The sequence below is a fragment of the Pristis pectinata genome, chromosome 35 (genome assembly GCF_009764475.1).
Source record: "Pristis pectinata isolate sPriPec2 chromosome 35, sPriPec2.1.pri, whole genome shotgun sequence".
NCBI lineage: Eukaryota > Metazoa > Chordata > Chondrichthyes > Rhinopristiformes > Pristidae > Pristis > Pristis pectinata.
Window position 1 is genome coordinate 2,122,454 of NC_067439.1, and position 16,652 is coordinate 2,139,105.

Genomic DNA, 16,652 nt, shown 5'->3' on the forward strand with positions numbered 1-16,652 from the left:
GACAGCAGGATTGAACCGGGGTCACTGGAAAGTCCCATTGTGCAACTCTGGGGTCTCCACTGCACAAACACCAATGCAGTGCAGAGGGAGTGCTGCCTTGTCATACCACTGCCCTGTCAGGCTGCTGTAAAAGATCCCATGGCCACAGTGTTGAAGAAGAACTGGGCGTCCCCCTGGGGTAATACGTTACTCAATCAACTCACTGAAGGAGATTACTCAGTTGTATCATGTTGCTGTTTGTGGGAGATGCTGTGCACCAGGATTCCTACACTCCAGCAGTGACTACGCTACAAAGGTGTTTAATTGGCTGTAGCATGTTCTGGAGCATCCTTGTGAAACGCTCCACACAAACCTCTCACAAACTTCCCATTCCAACTCCCCTCCCTCTCTCCGTAACCTCCTCCAACCCGACGTTCCCCAGGATCTCTGCCATTCTTCCATCTTGACCATCCCCAAATTCCATCGTCCTGCTGAACCTTTGGCTGCCTGGTCCCCGAGTTCTACAATTCTCTCTCTCTCTCTCTCTCTCCCTCTCTCTCTCTGTTAAGCTCAGTGGATCTGGAGTTCAAACACCCTGAGCCAAGCAAAAGGTTCCCACGACTGCCCTGAGTAATCTGTACATCACCAGATCAAACCATGCCTAAAAAAGGAGAAAGAGTCTCTGAGTAAGCTCGGCTCGAACCTGGAATAGCAAAACCATTTCCAATTGGAACTAATTTAGGGGGGGCCGTTCTCTCTCACTGGCATTTCCTGGCCAGACAATGGCGCATTTTTTGTCCCCGGATATGGGAGACAGACGGAAGGTTCTAATTGTGTGTAAACAGAAAGGTAACGTGAGGAATTCTGCTGACTGTGCAGAGAATGTTTGCCAATAAATCCAGGGATTCATAGAGTCATACAGCAAGGAAACAGGCCCTTCAGCCCAACTCATCCATGCTGACCAAGCTGCTGACCAAGCTAGGCTGATTTACCCGAGTTTGGCATATACCCCTAAGCAGACAACACAATGAAAGACCCCACCCACCCCGGACATTCTCTCTTCTCCCCCCTCCCATCGGGCAGAAGATACAGAAGCCTGAAAGCACATACCACCAGCTCCAAGGACAGCTTCTATCCCACTGTTATGTTTATTAAAAGGTCCCCTAGTACGATAAGATGGACTCTTGACCTCACAATCTACCTCGTTGTGGCCTTGCTACCTTATTGTCTGCCTGCACTGCACTTTCTCGTAACTGAAACACTTTATTCTGCATTCTGTTATTGTTTTCCCTTGTACTACATCAATGCACTGATGTGAATAAATGATCAGTATGGGTGGCAGGCAACACAAGATTTTCACTGTACCTCGGTACATGTGACAGTAATAAACCAATTAACAATTACCAATCTAACCCCTCCTAACCACGTAATTATCCAGATGTCTTTGGGCGGAATGATCTCACCCACTGGGCAGGGTACGCAGCGTTTACGACCTCCCAGACCCAGGCCAGAGGGTGAGAACGTTTCTGGCTGTTTGATACTTCTGTTGGACAGAGTCATAGATCCGTACAGGACAAACACAGACCCTTTGGTCCACTGAGTCCATGCTGACCCCCAACCACCCATTTACACCAATCCTACACTAACCCCATTTTATTCTCACCACATGCCCATCAACTCCCTCCAGATTCCACCACTGGGGGCAATTCACAGCGGTCGGTTAACCCACCGACCCGCACGTCATTGGGATGTGGGAGGAAACTGGAGCACCCGGGGGAAACCCATGCAGTTATAGGGAGAACGTGCAAACTCCACACAGACAGCGCCGGAAGTCAGGATTGAACCCGGGTCTCTGGAGCTGTGAGGCAGCGGCAATACCCGTCACGCCACTGTGCCAACCAATTTGCATTTCTGTAGTACCCTCAGACTCTCAATCGCTCTCAAAGACTTTACCGCCAGTGAATTACTTCTACAATTCCACTGTAAGATACATGGCAGCCAATTTGCGCACAGAAAGCTCCCACTATTCTAAAAAATCTATGATACAGAAGGAGGTCATTCAGCCCAGTGTACGTGTGCAGGAGTCCATTCGTCCCCTCGAACCTGCCTTGCCGTTCCCTGTCATGGCCGACCCCACCCAATCACTGCACCCTCAGACTCCTGGTGTGTCCAAACATCCATGGATCCCAGTGACCAAACATTCGAGGGGGAAGGAAGAGGGCAGAATTCCAAAGATTCACAAGCCTCGAGGGAAGAAATTCCTGGTCCACTCAGTGGCTGCGTCTTTATCCCGAGATTTTGCTTTGTCACAGCCTCACCTGATAAGGAACAGACAGACACCGACAGACACCAGGGATCTGCTTTGGAGATCTTGATTAGATGTCTGGCTGCCCAACCCAGGTAGACTTTTCTTTAACCCTTTAGAGGAAGGAACTTCTGGTTCAGATTCTACCTCAGCAAAGAGGGTAATGGGCTAGGAAACAGATGCTGACCTTATGCTTTGGGGCAACAGAGAGAGAGAGAGAGAGAGAGGGGGGGAATTGCCTAACACACAGCAGCGACCTGTTTAGACTGTGCTGCACTGCTTTCTGACTGGGGAATGTCTTCAAGAGATATGTAGTCAAGGCAGGTAACGGGAGTGAGGAGTGGAGAGCTCAGGGTGAGACCGATCCATGGGGAGAGGCTCAATCCCTGTGTCACAAGTTCGGGGGGGGGGGGGGGTGGGGTCCTGCGGGAGACTTTGGAGAAAGGGTCTGGGAGGTCAGATTTACAGAGATCTCCACTTGTGGGGAGATTAGACCCAGGGGATCGGTCCTAGTGAATCCAAGAGGGAATTTGGGAGGAACTCCCTCCTCCGAGAGAGGGTGAATGTGGGGTTGGGGTCAAGTTTAAGGGAGGCTGGGTAATCTCAGGAGGAGAAAGGCATGGAGAGAGATGGTGATGGGGAGGGGTGGGAGGAGGCTGCAGGGGAGGAGGACCAACATTGAAGCAGATGGGCTGAATGCCCTCTGTCCCCCCCCTCCCTCCCTTACACCCGTCTCTGTAACCCCCTCCTTCCCCTACACCCCTCCCCGTCTCCCCCTCCCTCCCATACACCCCTCCCTATCTCTGTAGCCCCCACCCTCCCCTACATCCCTCCCTGTCTCTGTAACCCCCTCCCTCCCCTACACCCCTCCCTCCCTCTGTAACCCCCCCTCCCCTACACCCCTCCCTCTGTAACCCCCTCCCTACACCCCTCCGTATCTGTAACCCCCTCCCTCCCCTACACCCCTCCCTATCTCTGTAACTCCCTCCCCTACACCTTCTGGAACCCCCTCCCTCCCCTACACCCCTCCCTCCCTCTGTAACCCCCCGTCCCCTACACCCCTCCCTCTGTAACCCCCTCCCTACACCCCTCCCTATCTCTGTAACCCCCTCCCTCCCCTACACCTTCTGGAACTCCCTCCCTCCCCTACACCCCTCCCTCCCTCTGTAACCTCCCGTCCCCTACACCCCTCCCTCTGTAACCCCCTCCCTACACCCCTCCCTATCTCTGTAACCCCCTCCCTCCCCTACACCCCTCCCTTTGTAACCTCCCCTACTATTTGGTAGTCCGTTCCTCACCTCTCTCTCCTCCTCCAAGACTCTCTTTAACCCCCCCCCCCCCACCCTTTGATCATGCTCCCGGTCCCCTCCCACCTCATCTCTCTCTGTGACCCAGTGAAAAGCATGTATGTATGATAGTGCTTCTGTAGATCACCGGGGGAGTGTGTACATTGAGGAAGGCGCTGTACAGATGCAGGTGGCAGGTAAATATGAATCAGTAGGTGAAAAGGACAAAGGACACAGAAGTAAGGAGCTGAAGTTCAGGAAAGGTTTGGACCAGACAAAGGCTCCTTTATGGAGCTTGTCTAATTACAGGCCTCTTGGTCCATTGAGCCCGGATGCTGGTAAACTGATATGATATCCAAAGGATCACAGCTGTTTAGTGTCATAGTAGGGAATTTTTGGTTTAATTTTCCAAAATAAATTTTGGATGTCAGTGGTTTGGCGAGAGATTAGAGATTTTATGTGGGAGCACTGTGTAGGCTGAGGATTGAAGGAATGTGTGTACACTCACTGTGTGACAGAGTTTGCCCATATTAGGAGGGGCGTCAATCAGCATTTACATTGCAGTTCCTCTGTTGGGTAATTTATTCAAAATCCGATTCTTTCCTGTCAGTGTGGAGAAGTTACTAGGGTATGACATCAGCCCTCGGTCTGTAGGGACAGAAGTTTCCCTCCTCACCCAATCACCAGTCAATGTCAAGTTAATTCTACAATAGTAGACTGTGGCTCAGCCTTTGTGTCTGGAAGTTCAAGGCCCAGTCCGGAGACTTCACATAACTACTGGGATTGCTGCAAAAAATGCGTCCAGTTCGTGAATGTGCGTCTGAGACTGCAGTCCAGCTGAGATCGTCAGTCAGGGCACTGAGTACAGAGGTTGGGATGTTATGTCGCAGTTATACAAGATGTTGGTGAGGCCGCATTTGGAGTATTGTGTTCAGTTTTGGTCCCCCTGCTATAGGAAAGATGCCATTAGGTTGGGAAGAGTGCAGAGGAGATTTACGAGGACGTTGCCAGGACTCGAGGGACTGAGTTATGGAGAGAGGTTGGGCAGGCTGGAACATTATTCAGTGAAGTGTAGGAGAATGAGGGGTGATATTATCGAGGTGCATAAAATCATGAGGGGCACAGATAGGGTGCCCAGTCTTTTTCCCGGGGTTGGGGAATCAAGAACTGGAGGGCACAGGTTTAAGGTGAGAGGGCAGAGATTTAATAGGAACCTGAGGGGCAACTTGTTCGCCCAGAGGGTGGTCAGTATATGGAATGAGCTGCCAGAGGAAGTGGTTGAGGCAGGTACATTAACAAGATTTAAAAGACATTTGGATAGGTCCATGGATAGGAAAGGTTTAGAGGGATATGGGCCAAACACGGGCAAATGGGACTAGTTTAGATGGGTGTTTTGGTCAGCATGGACTGGTTGGGCTGAAGGGCCTGTTTCTGTGGTGTATGACTCTGTGACTCTAGATGTGACTCCAGACCCAAGAGTGTTGGGTGTTGGTGCTTAAATGCCCTCTGAGACGGACCAACACATTACTCTCTTCCAGGACAATTATCAACGCTTTTCCTTAGCAATGAAACAGAAGCTGAAAGTGAATGGAGGCAGCCCAGAAGAGATTCACACTAACTCCAGGGATGGAGGTGTTGTTCTATCACCAGCGACTAAAGAAAATTAGATCTATGTTCTTTGAAAAGTGGGAGATCTTATTGCAGGGGGTATGATGGGGTAAATGTTGAAGTGTTTCCAGCAGTGGAGAATCTCAGACGAGGGTCATAGTTACAAGATTTGAGTGGGGGGGTGGTGGGGAGGTCAGTTAAAACTGAAGTGTGTGGGAACCTCACTGAGGGTGGGTTGTGGAGACTGGGTCATGGGGTATTTAAAGAGGAAGTAGATACGTTCTTGAAAGATCAAGGGATTGAGTACAATGGGGAAATGACACAGAGGGGATAAGGCATGATAGTATCGAATGGCAGGGCAGGCTTGAGGGACCAAATGGCCACAATTCCTGCTCCTGTTTTTATATTGGGGGGAAGTGAGCCAATATGATCAGCACAATGAGTTATATGGAAACACGGAAACACAGCACGGAAACAGGCCCTTCTGCCCAACTGGTCCATGCTGACCAAGATGCCCATCCAAGCCCGCCGCTAATCAGCCATCCCGGCGCACCAGTGAGATTTGGGTGACTGTGTCTGGGCTGACACCAGGAGAGGAGCTGTATTGTCAGAGACGGCAGTGGGTGCAGGTTAAGGATTTGACTGTGAGGTTTAGACAATGGTCCCACCTAGTCTCTTAGTTGGATGTAACGTACCTCAAGCGTTGCTCTGAAGGAGAAGTGGGGAGTGTCCCAGACCGCCCTGCAATCAAGAGAACTCCTCGATCATCAAACGACATCATCAGCTCATTGTCAGGGTGCAGTGTGTGGGAGCTTGCTATGCAAAAATATGCAGCTGACTTCAAAAAGAATTTTGTGTGCGACACACTTTGGGGCATCGGTAGTAGTGAAAGGTGCTATAGAAATGTAAGTCTGCCTGAACAGTGACAAAATAACCAGAGGCAGTATTGGAGAAAAGGAATTAATTGGGGAAAGAACGGAGCCAGACCAGCCTCACTCATCTTCCCGGGTGACAATGGTGTTTGGCCATTTACAAGACCTCTGTCACCCCTCAGTCTAAACTTGTGGTAGAAACAGTCACAACCTCATGGGGAGGTTTGTGGTTGTATTACTGAGACGTGTTAGTACTCCCAGAGCACACTACTGGTTTCTCTAAACGTCACCAGTGGCTGGGCAGGAGTGTTTCATTGTTGGGGACAGTCACGGTCTGGGATCAGAGGGTCGCTCTACCTCGCTGTCCGAGAGTTGTAGGCTCAAGTCTGACTGCAAACAGAGACCCGAGCTCTCACATCAGACGTTACAAATAGGACTTCATAGAGTCACAGAGACAGATACAGCCCAGAAACAGGCTCTTCATACAGAATCCGTGCCAAACATCAGCCGCCTATTTGCATTGATCCCATTTTTTATTCTCCCCACATCCTCATCAACCCGCCCCGCCCCTCCAGATTCTACCCTGCACCTACACACTACGGGGGCAATTTACAGCGGCCAATTAACCTACCTACTCGCACGTCTTTGGGATGTGGAAGGAAACCAGAGCACCCGGGGGAAATCCGTGCTGTCACAGGGAGAACGAGCAAACTCCACACAGACAGCACCCAAGGTTGGGATTAAACCCGGGTCTCTGGTGCTGTGAGGTAGCGGATCTGCTAACTGCATTACTGTGCCGCCCAACTCTGCTCTCTGTGGGTGTAAAGGACTCGGGGGCTGCTGTTCTTCAGATAATGGTGAGACTACAGCGACTACTTCTCACTCAATCCCACATTTGGAAGGACAGACAACAAGAGAAGGCAGGAGAAACACCAGGCCCCACAATCGTCTGAAATTGTGTGAGGGGTGTACAGGTGAGGGACATACGGGTGAGGGGTGTACAGGTGAGGGGTGTACAGGTGAGGGATGTACGGGTGAGGGGTGTATGGGTGAGGGGTGTAAGCTGAGGGGTGTACGGGTGAGGGGTGTAAGCTGAGGGGTGTACGGGTGAGGGGTGTACGGGTGAGGGGTGTATGGATGTGTGGGCCATGCTGCCACAGATGTGTTTACTATACCCCTCCAGAAGCACTTACCTCCGCATTAAATCATTGGACTATATAAAACTTTAGTCAGACCATACTTTGGAGTATTGTGTGCAGTTCTGGTCGCGCCATTACTGGAAGGATGCGGAGGCTTTGGAGAGGGTGCAGAAGAGGTTCACCAGGATGCTGCCTGGATTAGAGGGCATGAGCCATAAGGAAAGTTTGGACAAACTTGGGTTGTTTTCTCTGGAACGGTGGAGGCTCAGGGGAGACCTGATAGAGGTTTTTAAAATTAGGAGAGGCATAGATAGGGTAGACAGTTGGAATCTGTTCCCCAGGGTAGAAATGTCGAACACCAGAGGATGTGCTCTTAAGGTTAGGGGGGAAAGTTTAAAGGTGATGTGAGGGGCAAGTTTTTTATGCAGAGAGTGGTGGGTGCCTGGAATGGGTCATCAGGGGGAGTAGAGGAAGCAGGCAGTTTGGTGGAGTTTAAGAGGCTTTTAGACTCATGAATAGGAAGGGAATGGAGGGATGTGAATGATACACATTGGCATCAAGATCGGCACAACATCATGGGCCGAATGGCCTGTTCAGAGCTGTACTGTTCTATGTTTTATGCATCCAAAGTCCTAGACCACTGATCCAGAGACAATGAGTTCAGGTCCCACCACGGCTGCTGGGAACAAGTTCCAATATCTAAACAAAACGAACACCCGGAGGAAACCCACGCAGACACGGGGAGAACGTACAAACTCCTTACAGACAGTGGCCGGAATCGAACCTGGGTCGCTGGCGCTGCCTGACAGTTGTCAACATAACTATGAAACAGAAACAAAACAAAAATGCTGGAAATACTCAGTAGGTCAGGCAGCATCTGAGGAAGGACAGACGGAGCTAACAACTCAGGTCAAAGATGCTTCATTATTTATTTTCAACCAAAGAGGATATCACAGCAGGAGAGCAAATCCTCATTTAAAATGGTTGGTTTTACAGAATATTTTAGACGAGGAAAGAGAGGTAGTAGGTGTTTGAGAGAGGGCATGGCTGCCATATATCCACAGACCATAGGGGGCCATTCAGCCCATCGTCTATGCCCTCTCAGAAAGGAATCCCTTTCTCCCATGATTTCCTCTGTAATCTATACAGATTGTATTTATTATTATCATGTGCACTGTTTACTCTGTGAGCTTCAGCATAGCAAGGAGTTTCATTGCCCCCTGGTGTAGGTGGCAATAAACTAACCTGAATCTGAATCAGACGGGGGGCTGTGGGGGTGGAGGGGTGGAGAAGGGACGGAGGGAGGGTGCTGCTGGACTGGGAGTCACCGTGATCCCACGAGCAGGATGGCGGGTGGGTGCTTACAGTCCCAACCATCTGCAGACACTCGGCTAAGTATAGAACAGGCTCTCCCTGGTAACCTTCTGAGGAGCAGGGCGTGCCTGAGAGCTGCTCCAAAAATAAACATAGAAATTAGATTTAATTTTACACCAGCTGGAAGGTTTTATACTTTGAATATCAGGGGTTATTCTGAGAGAGGAGGAGGAGGAGTCTGGTCTGGAGGCTCATCAGACCCTGGTGACCGAGCTTCATCAAACGGCGGCAACCAAAAATGTGCACAGCAAGATCCCACAAATAGGCACCTGACAACGTCCGGGGAGCCTGCCATTTGTGATGTGGGCTCCAGAACAAAGCCTGGGTGCAGGGTGATGGGGAGATAGACCTGGGGTTGTTGCTGGCTAACTGGAGTCACAGCGTGATGTGCCTGAGGTGTATGGGAGGGAACTTCGGTGAATGTCCAGCTCCTGTCGCTGATATCTCAAGGGTCCTTTTGCCACGATCATTGAGTCGTACAGCACAGAAACAGGCCCTTCAGCCCACTCTACCCATGCTGCCCATTGTAGCTATCTTCACTATCTACACTAAGGCTACAGACCACATTAGGTCTGGAGCTTTCTCTGCCTTGGTGATTCAAGAGCTTGTCTAGATGCTTCTAAATGTCATGTGAGTCTCTGCCTCCAACACCTCCTCAGGTAGTCAGTTCCACCCTCCAACTGGGCACAGCCCTCCCCACCATCTACAGGAGGCACTGCATCTATCATCAGGGATCCCCACCATTTGGGTCATGTCTTCTCCTTGCTGCTACTGTCATGTACGATGTAATTTTAGATATAATTTATATTCCCTGTGTTGTCTGTACCTGTGCACATGGCAAAAAACTCGACTTGACCAACCTCCGGGTGAAAAAATCCCACTTTCAGATCAGTGGGTTAATCAGTGGATTAATCAGTAGGTCAGTCGGTAGGTTAGTCATCGGCAGGTTAGTCCTAGGTCAGTCAGTAGGTTACAGCTGCCTTCAGTGAGGCCACCCCTGGTGGTGACTCCATGAGACCAGTGGGCTTTTTCCTGTCCTGGACATTCCTCGCTCACTGGGACCATTGGCCGGGACTCTGAGCTCCGGGTCCTGGGTTGGACCCTGATCCTGGGAATCTGTATCGCAGAGGCAAGCGGGAGCTGTGAGCCGAGAGCTGAGCAAGCACTGCTGGTCACACCCGGCATTCATTAACCCTTTAACAGCACTGTGAAAGGAGCTGGAAGGACAAGGTGCCCTCTCCCGGTCACTGGAGCGGGCCCTACGCTGGCTCTGAGGGGAATGGGCCAACTTCTTCTGTACAACTGAGAGACAGATGGTCTGCCTGAGCCCACAGCAGAGAGGCAGCAAACACAAACCAGGCGGTGGGAGATTAAAGTGAGCTGCATCTGTCAGTTGTGTCAACACCTCAGACAGGCCTGACAAACCCATTGTCTCGTTCACAACACCAACCTCGTCACCTACCGATCATGTTAAAGGGTATTGAGGTTTGTTCCAGATTGGCTCAAGAAATTTTCCCTCAGAATTCCTGGGAGAGGAAGTTCTCCACTGGGTGAGTCTCCACACTCGAAGCCGTTCACCAGGAGCCAGTCTCCTTGTTAAACTCTGCCGGCTAACCCGAGTTATACTGCAGACTGTGCCCTCGAGGCTTACGGTTCAGTTCCAACACTGGTTACCTCGGTGTGTCCCAGAGTGCTTTAACATCCAATGAGGTGCTTTGGTCACATTGAATAGTCATTACACAGCTCCCACAGACACCAATAGAGCAGATAATCTGTGTCAAAGATGTCGGGTCTGTGGTAAATATCACCCAGGAACACTCTATTTGTCTTTGAAATAGTACCATGGGATCTTCCCCAATGGGAGAGCACCAGGGCTTGTTTAATGTTTCATCTGAACGATGGCCCCATTGATGCTGCAGCACTCCCTCCATACTGTCCAACCAACAATGCAAGGCTCCCTCCCACAGTGTGACCCTCCCTCAGTACTGCCCCTCCCACAGTGTGACCAGTGTGACCCTCCCTCAGTACCACCCCTCCCACAGTGTGACCCTCCCTCAGTGTGACCCTCCCTCAGTACTGCCCCTTTTTTTATTATATAAACGTTTATTCACTAAAAGCACTGCAAAAGACAACCAGTGTCAATACACGACATCTAATACAGAAAAGAAGAAACTAAGCAACGACATACTACGGTAGAGAATGCAAACTAATACTAACGAAACACACACGCAACACTACACCCGTTAACGCGACACGCGACACTTCAAATAAGGATCGCGTTTGTACCGTCCACGACACACGCGATCTCCTGAGGGCCCACCGAGTGCGGAACTCAGCCAGGGTGCCTGTGGAAACCACGTGCTCCCTCTCTAAACACACCCGCGCGCGCACATAAGCGTGGAAGACAGGCAGGCAGGCAGATCGGCCAGTACCCACGGCTGCCCGCTGCCGCATCCCATGGATGACCAGCTTGGCCAGGACTAGCAGAAGACCCACCAGGAGATCCTCCGCGCGCCCCTCCCTGCGCCACACCGGGTGCCCGTAAACCAATAGCGCCGGGCTGAAGTGCAGCCGGAACTTGAGCAGCAGCCCCTCCAGATACGCAAAGAGGGGCTGCAACCTCTCGCACTCTGCATACACGTGGTACACCGTCTCCTCCCAGCTGCAGAAGTGACGGGCGGCCAGGGTGTCGGTGAACCACCTCAGTGCTGCCCCTCCCACAGTGTGACCCCCCTCAGTACTGCCCCTCCCACAGTGTGACCCTCCTTCAGCACAGCACTAGAGTGTCAGGCTGTGCAGGTCCCAAATGAGTATAGAACCCACAACATACAGAGGTGAATGTTAACCATTCTGGATTAAGGAGGGAGAATCCTTGGCTGTGATCCTTGGGAAAGGTTCCTTGCGCTGCCAGGCTCCAGACACAGCCCAACACTCAGGACTCCTGTAACAGTAGACTCTGGGTCCCAGTAATGGACCTGCTTTAATGGGTTAACTGGTGCTGTTCAGCTGCTGGGGGAGGGGAGGGAGTCCAACAACGGGGCGAGATGTGGACTGGGCCCCTTGATGGTCCCCTAGAGGCAGGAAGGTCGAGTTGACTTTGGCAGAGACCCTAATGGAGATGGCTTGACCCCTGTGACTGACCTCAGCCAATGAGTTTACAGGCATTTGTAATGTTATGACACAATATGCATTGAATATAAGCCTAACATAAACAAGGAGGGGGGAGTCCGGAAGATGGGAAAATACACCAGGAACTACAGAAAACAGTCTTAAGACTTTGCTTCAGATTTCTGTTCCACTCTAGAAGATTCTGACATTCCATTTCGTGGTCTTCCGAGGAGTTTGCCCAAGCAGGGCCAATTATTTCCTTCTTGGGCAGATGCTGGTGGTTGAGAGTGATAGCTGCAGTCAGGGTCTATGGGTTCTGGGGTGGTTGGTGAAGCCAGTGTGGGACCTGCCGATGCGGCAGAATTGGGGCAGAAGGTTCCTGGTGAGGCAGGAGGGCGATATGCTCCTTCTGACCCTCACATTGGGCTTGGTGTGCCCCCGACACTGCTCACAACCAACCCCAATGATCCTTCCCCACCATGAATGGGAGGGATTTTGTATTCTGCCCTGACTTCCCCCACGTTTTGCCATCAAATTTTATCCAATAATGGTTCTGTAAAGTGCCCTCAGATATTTTCCTGTTAAGAGTGCTGCATTGATGTCAGCTTCTGGGATAATGGAGACTGCCGATGCTGGAATTTGGAGCAACAAATAATCTGCTGGAGGAACTCAGCATCTGTGGGGGGAGAGGAATTGTCGACGTTTCCGGTTAAGACAAGAGAGTTCACCCTCTGATCTAACATGATGACATTCGCCATCACCTTGGGGGTCTCAGCACAGCCTTTGAAAGTCCAACAATCAAGGTGTCAAACTCAACACAAAACACATGGTCTACTGGGCAGCATTTACCCCCGTTCCTCCTCCTTCCTGGGAATCAGTGGGAGCATCCACAAATCTCTCCTCTGGCTGGAAATCTGCTGCTGTGACACCTCATATAGCAAGGAGGGAACTTAAGAAGGGGCTGAGGAGAGCGAGAAGGGGACATGAAAAGGCTTTGGCGAGTAGGGTTAAGGAGAATCCCAAGGCTTTTTACTTGTACATGAAGAGCAGAAGGATGGCTAGAGTAAAGGTAGGTCCGATTAAAGACAAAGGTGGAAAGCTGTGCCTGGAAGCTGTGGAAGTGGGTGAGGTTCTCAATGAATACTTCTCCAGTATTCACCAAGGAGAGGGGTCTTGATGATGCTGAGGACAGTGTTGGTAAAGGTAATGTTCTAGAGTATGTAGATATCAAGAGAGAGGATGTGTTGGAGCTGTTAGAAAATATTAGGACAGATAAGTCCCTGAGGCCTGACGGAATATTCCCCAGGCTGCTTCATGAGGTGAGGGAGGAGGTTGCTGAACCATTGGCTAGGATCTTTGAGTCCTCGTTGTCCACGGGGATGGTGCCGGAGGATTGGAGGATGGCGAATGTTGTCCCCTTATTCAAAAAAGAATTACAGACCAGTGAGCCTTACGTCTGTGGTGGGTAAGCTGCTAGAAGGGATTCTAAGAGATAGGATCTATGAGCATTTAGAGAATCATGGACTGATTAGGGACAGCCAGCATGGCTTTGTGAAGGGAAGATCTTGTCTCACTAGCCTGATAGGGTTCTTTGAGGAGGTGACCAGGAAGATTGATGAGGGTAGTGCAGTAGATGTGGTCTACATGGATTTTACTAAGGAGTTTGACAAGGTTCCACATGGTAGGCTTCTTCAGAAGGTCAGAGGCCAAGGGATCCAGGGAGGCTTGGCAGTGTAGATTCAGAATTGGCTTGCCTGTAGAAAGCAGAGGGTTGTGGTGGAGGGAGTGCACTCGGGTTGGAGGGCTGTGACTAGTGGTGTTCCACAGGATCGGTTCTGGGACCTCTACTTTTCGTGATATTTATTAATGACTTAGATGAGGGGGTGGAAGGGTGGGTTAGCAAGTTTGCAGATAACACAAAGATTGGTGGTGTTGTGGATAGTGTGGAGGGCTGTCAAAGCTTGCAGAGGGATATTGATAGGATGCAGAGCTGGGCTGACAAGTGGCAGATGGAGTTCAATCCGGAGAAGTGTGAGGTGGTACACTTTGGCAGGACAAACTCCAAGGCGGAGTACAAGGTAAATGGCAGGATTCTGAGTAGTGTGGAGGAGCAGAGGGATCTGGGGGTTCATATCCACAGATCACTGAAAATTGCCTCACAGGTGGATAGGGTAGTTAAGAAAGCTTATGGGATGTTAGCTTTCATAAGTCGGGGGATCAAGTTTAAGAGCCACGAAGTGATGATGCAGCGTTACAAAACTCTGGTTAGACCACACTTATAGAATACTGTGTCCAGTTCTGATCGCCTCATTATAGGAATGATGTGGAGGTGTTGGAAAGGGTGCAGAGGAGATTTACCAGGATGCTGCCTGGATGAGAGAGTATGGATTATGAGGAGAGACTAAAGGAGCTGGGGCTTTACTCATTGGAGAGAAAGAGGATGAGAGGAGACATTATAGAGGTGCACAAAATATTAAGAGGAATAAATAGAGTGGACAGCCAGCGCTTCTTTCTCAGGGCACCAATGCTCAATACAAGAGGGCACGGCTTTAAGGTAATGGGGGGGGGGAAGTTCAAGGGAGACGGCAAGACGGTTTTTCACCCAGAGAGTGGTTGGTGCATGGAATGCGCTGCCTGGGGTGGTGGTGGAGGCTGATACGTTGGTCAAGTTCAAGGGATTGTTAGATAAGCATATGGAGGAATTTAAAATAGAGGGATATGTGGGAGGAAAGGGTTAGATAGTCTTAGGAGTGGTTTGAAGGTTGGCACAACATGGTGGGCCGAAGGGCCTGTATTGTGCTGTAGTGTTCTATGGTGGTTCTATGGTGGTGACAGAACTCGGACAGAGTCAGGCCCGTCTGATAGAACCAACTGCGTGTCACTGGGACCTCAGTGCTGGGGATGTTCCCCTAGGCCTCTCCCAGGGCCCAAGGACTGATATTGGTTCATATTGAGGGCTCTCTGGAGACAAAATCAGAGGCACATATTCAGTGCTTTGTGAGACCATAAGATACAGGAGCAGAATTAGGCCATTCGGCCCATCAAGTCTGCCCACCATTCAATCATAGCTTACTATTATTTCTCAACCCCATTCTCCCACCTTCTCCCTGTAACCCCTAATCCCCTTACCAATCAACAAACTACCCATCTCTGCCTCAATGACAACAAATTCCATAGATTCACCACCCTCTAGCTGAAGAAATTCCTCCTCATCTCAGTTCCAAAGGGACGTCCCTTTATTCTGAGGCTGTGCCCTCAGATCCTAGACTCTCTCACTGATGGAAACATCCTCTCCACGTCCACTCTCTCCAGGCTTTTCAGTATCCAGTAGGTTTCAATGAGATCCCACCCCCCATCCTTCTGAACTCTGTCGAGTACAGGCCCAGAGCCATCAAAAGTTCCTTATATGTTAAGCCTTTCATGCCTGGGATCATTCTTGTGAACCTCCTCTGGACCCTCTCAAGGGCCAGAACATCCTTCCTTAGCTATGGGGCCCCAAATTGCTCACAATATTCCAAATGTGGTCTGACCAATTCCTTATAAAGCCTCAGCATTACATCCTTGCTTTTATATTCTAGTCCTCTTGAAATGAATGCTAACATTGCATGTCTTCCTTACTGCCGACTCAACCTGCAAGTTAACCTTTAGGGAATCCTGCACTAGGACTCCCAAGTCCCTTTACAGCTCCAATTTCTGAATTCTCTCCCCATTTATAAAATAGTATACACCTTTATTCTTCCCACCAACGTGCATGACCGTACACTTCCCTACGCTGTATCCCATCTGCCACTTCTTTGCCCATTCTCCCAACCTGTCCAAGTCCTTCTGTAGACTCCCTGCCTCCACGACGCTACCTGCCCCTCCACCTGTCTTGGTATCATCCACAAACTTGGCCACAAAGCCATTAGTTCCTTCATCCAGGTCAAGTAAAGAGTCGTGATCCCAACACTGAGGTGCTTTGAGGCGATTGCTACAGGTAACCCATGCAGGAAGACGGTGGGGTCACTGCTGCTCAGTAGACCATGAGTTTTATTCATAGTTTGAGACATTGATCATCCAAAGTCTGTGCTGAGACCCTCAAGGTGATGGTGAAGGTCATCATGTTAGCTCGGAGAGTGAAAGGAATCAGAATCAGAATCAGGTTTATTATCACTGTTTTATATGTCGCGAGATGTGTTGTTTTGCGGCAGCAGTACAGTGCAAACACATAAAATTAACAAAAATTACAAAATAGGTAAATAGTGCAAAACGAAAGGAATAATGAGGTAATGTTCATGGGTTCATGGACCGTTCAGAAATCTGATGGTGGAGGGGAAGAAGCTATTCCTGAATTGTTGAGTGTGGGTCTTCAGGCTCCTGTACCTCCTCCCCGATGGAGAAGAGGGAATGTCCTGAATGGTGAGGGTCCTCAGTGATGGACTCTGCCTTCTTGAAGCACCGCCTCTTGAAGATGTCCTCGACAGTTCCAAACATCCCACCATTCTTTTCAAATTCCTTTCCTGTCTGAACCAGAAACGTCGACAATTCCTCTCCCTCCACAGGTGCTGCTTGACCCGCTGAGTTCCCCAGCAGATTGTTGCTCCAGATTCCAGCAGCTGCCGTCTCCATTACAGAAGCTGACCTCTCTGCAGCCTCCTTAACAGGGAAAATATCTGAGGGCATTTTACAGAACTGTTATTGGATAAAATTTGACAGCAAAACACGGGGAGAAGTCTGGACGGAGGACAGAGGAGGATGGTGGGAGAGGATTGAAGAGGAAATTCTGGGCAGAGGAAGGTGTGGCTGATGGTTGGACAGTGGAAATAAGGGAGGATCAGGAGGTTGGACAGGAGGACTGCACAGTGGCATGGCGGGGTAGAGCCGCTGACTCACAGCTCCAGAGACCCGGGTTCAATCCTGACCGGCGCTGTCTGGGTAGGGTTTGCCCCCAGTGGGTTTCCCCCAGGTGCTGCAGTTTCCCCCCACATCCCAAAGACATGTG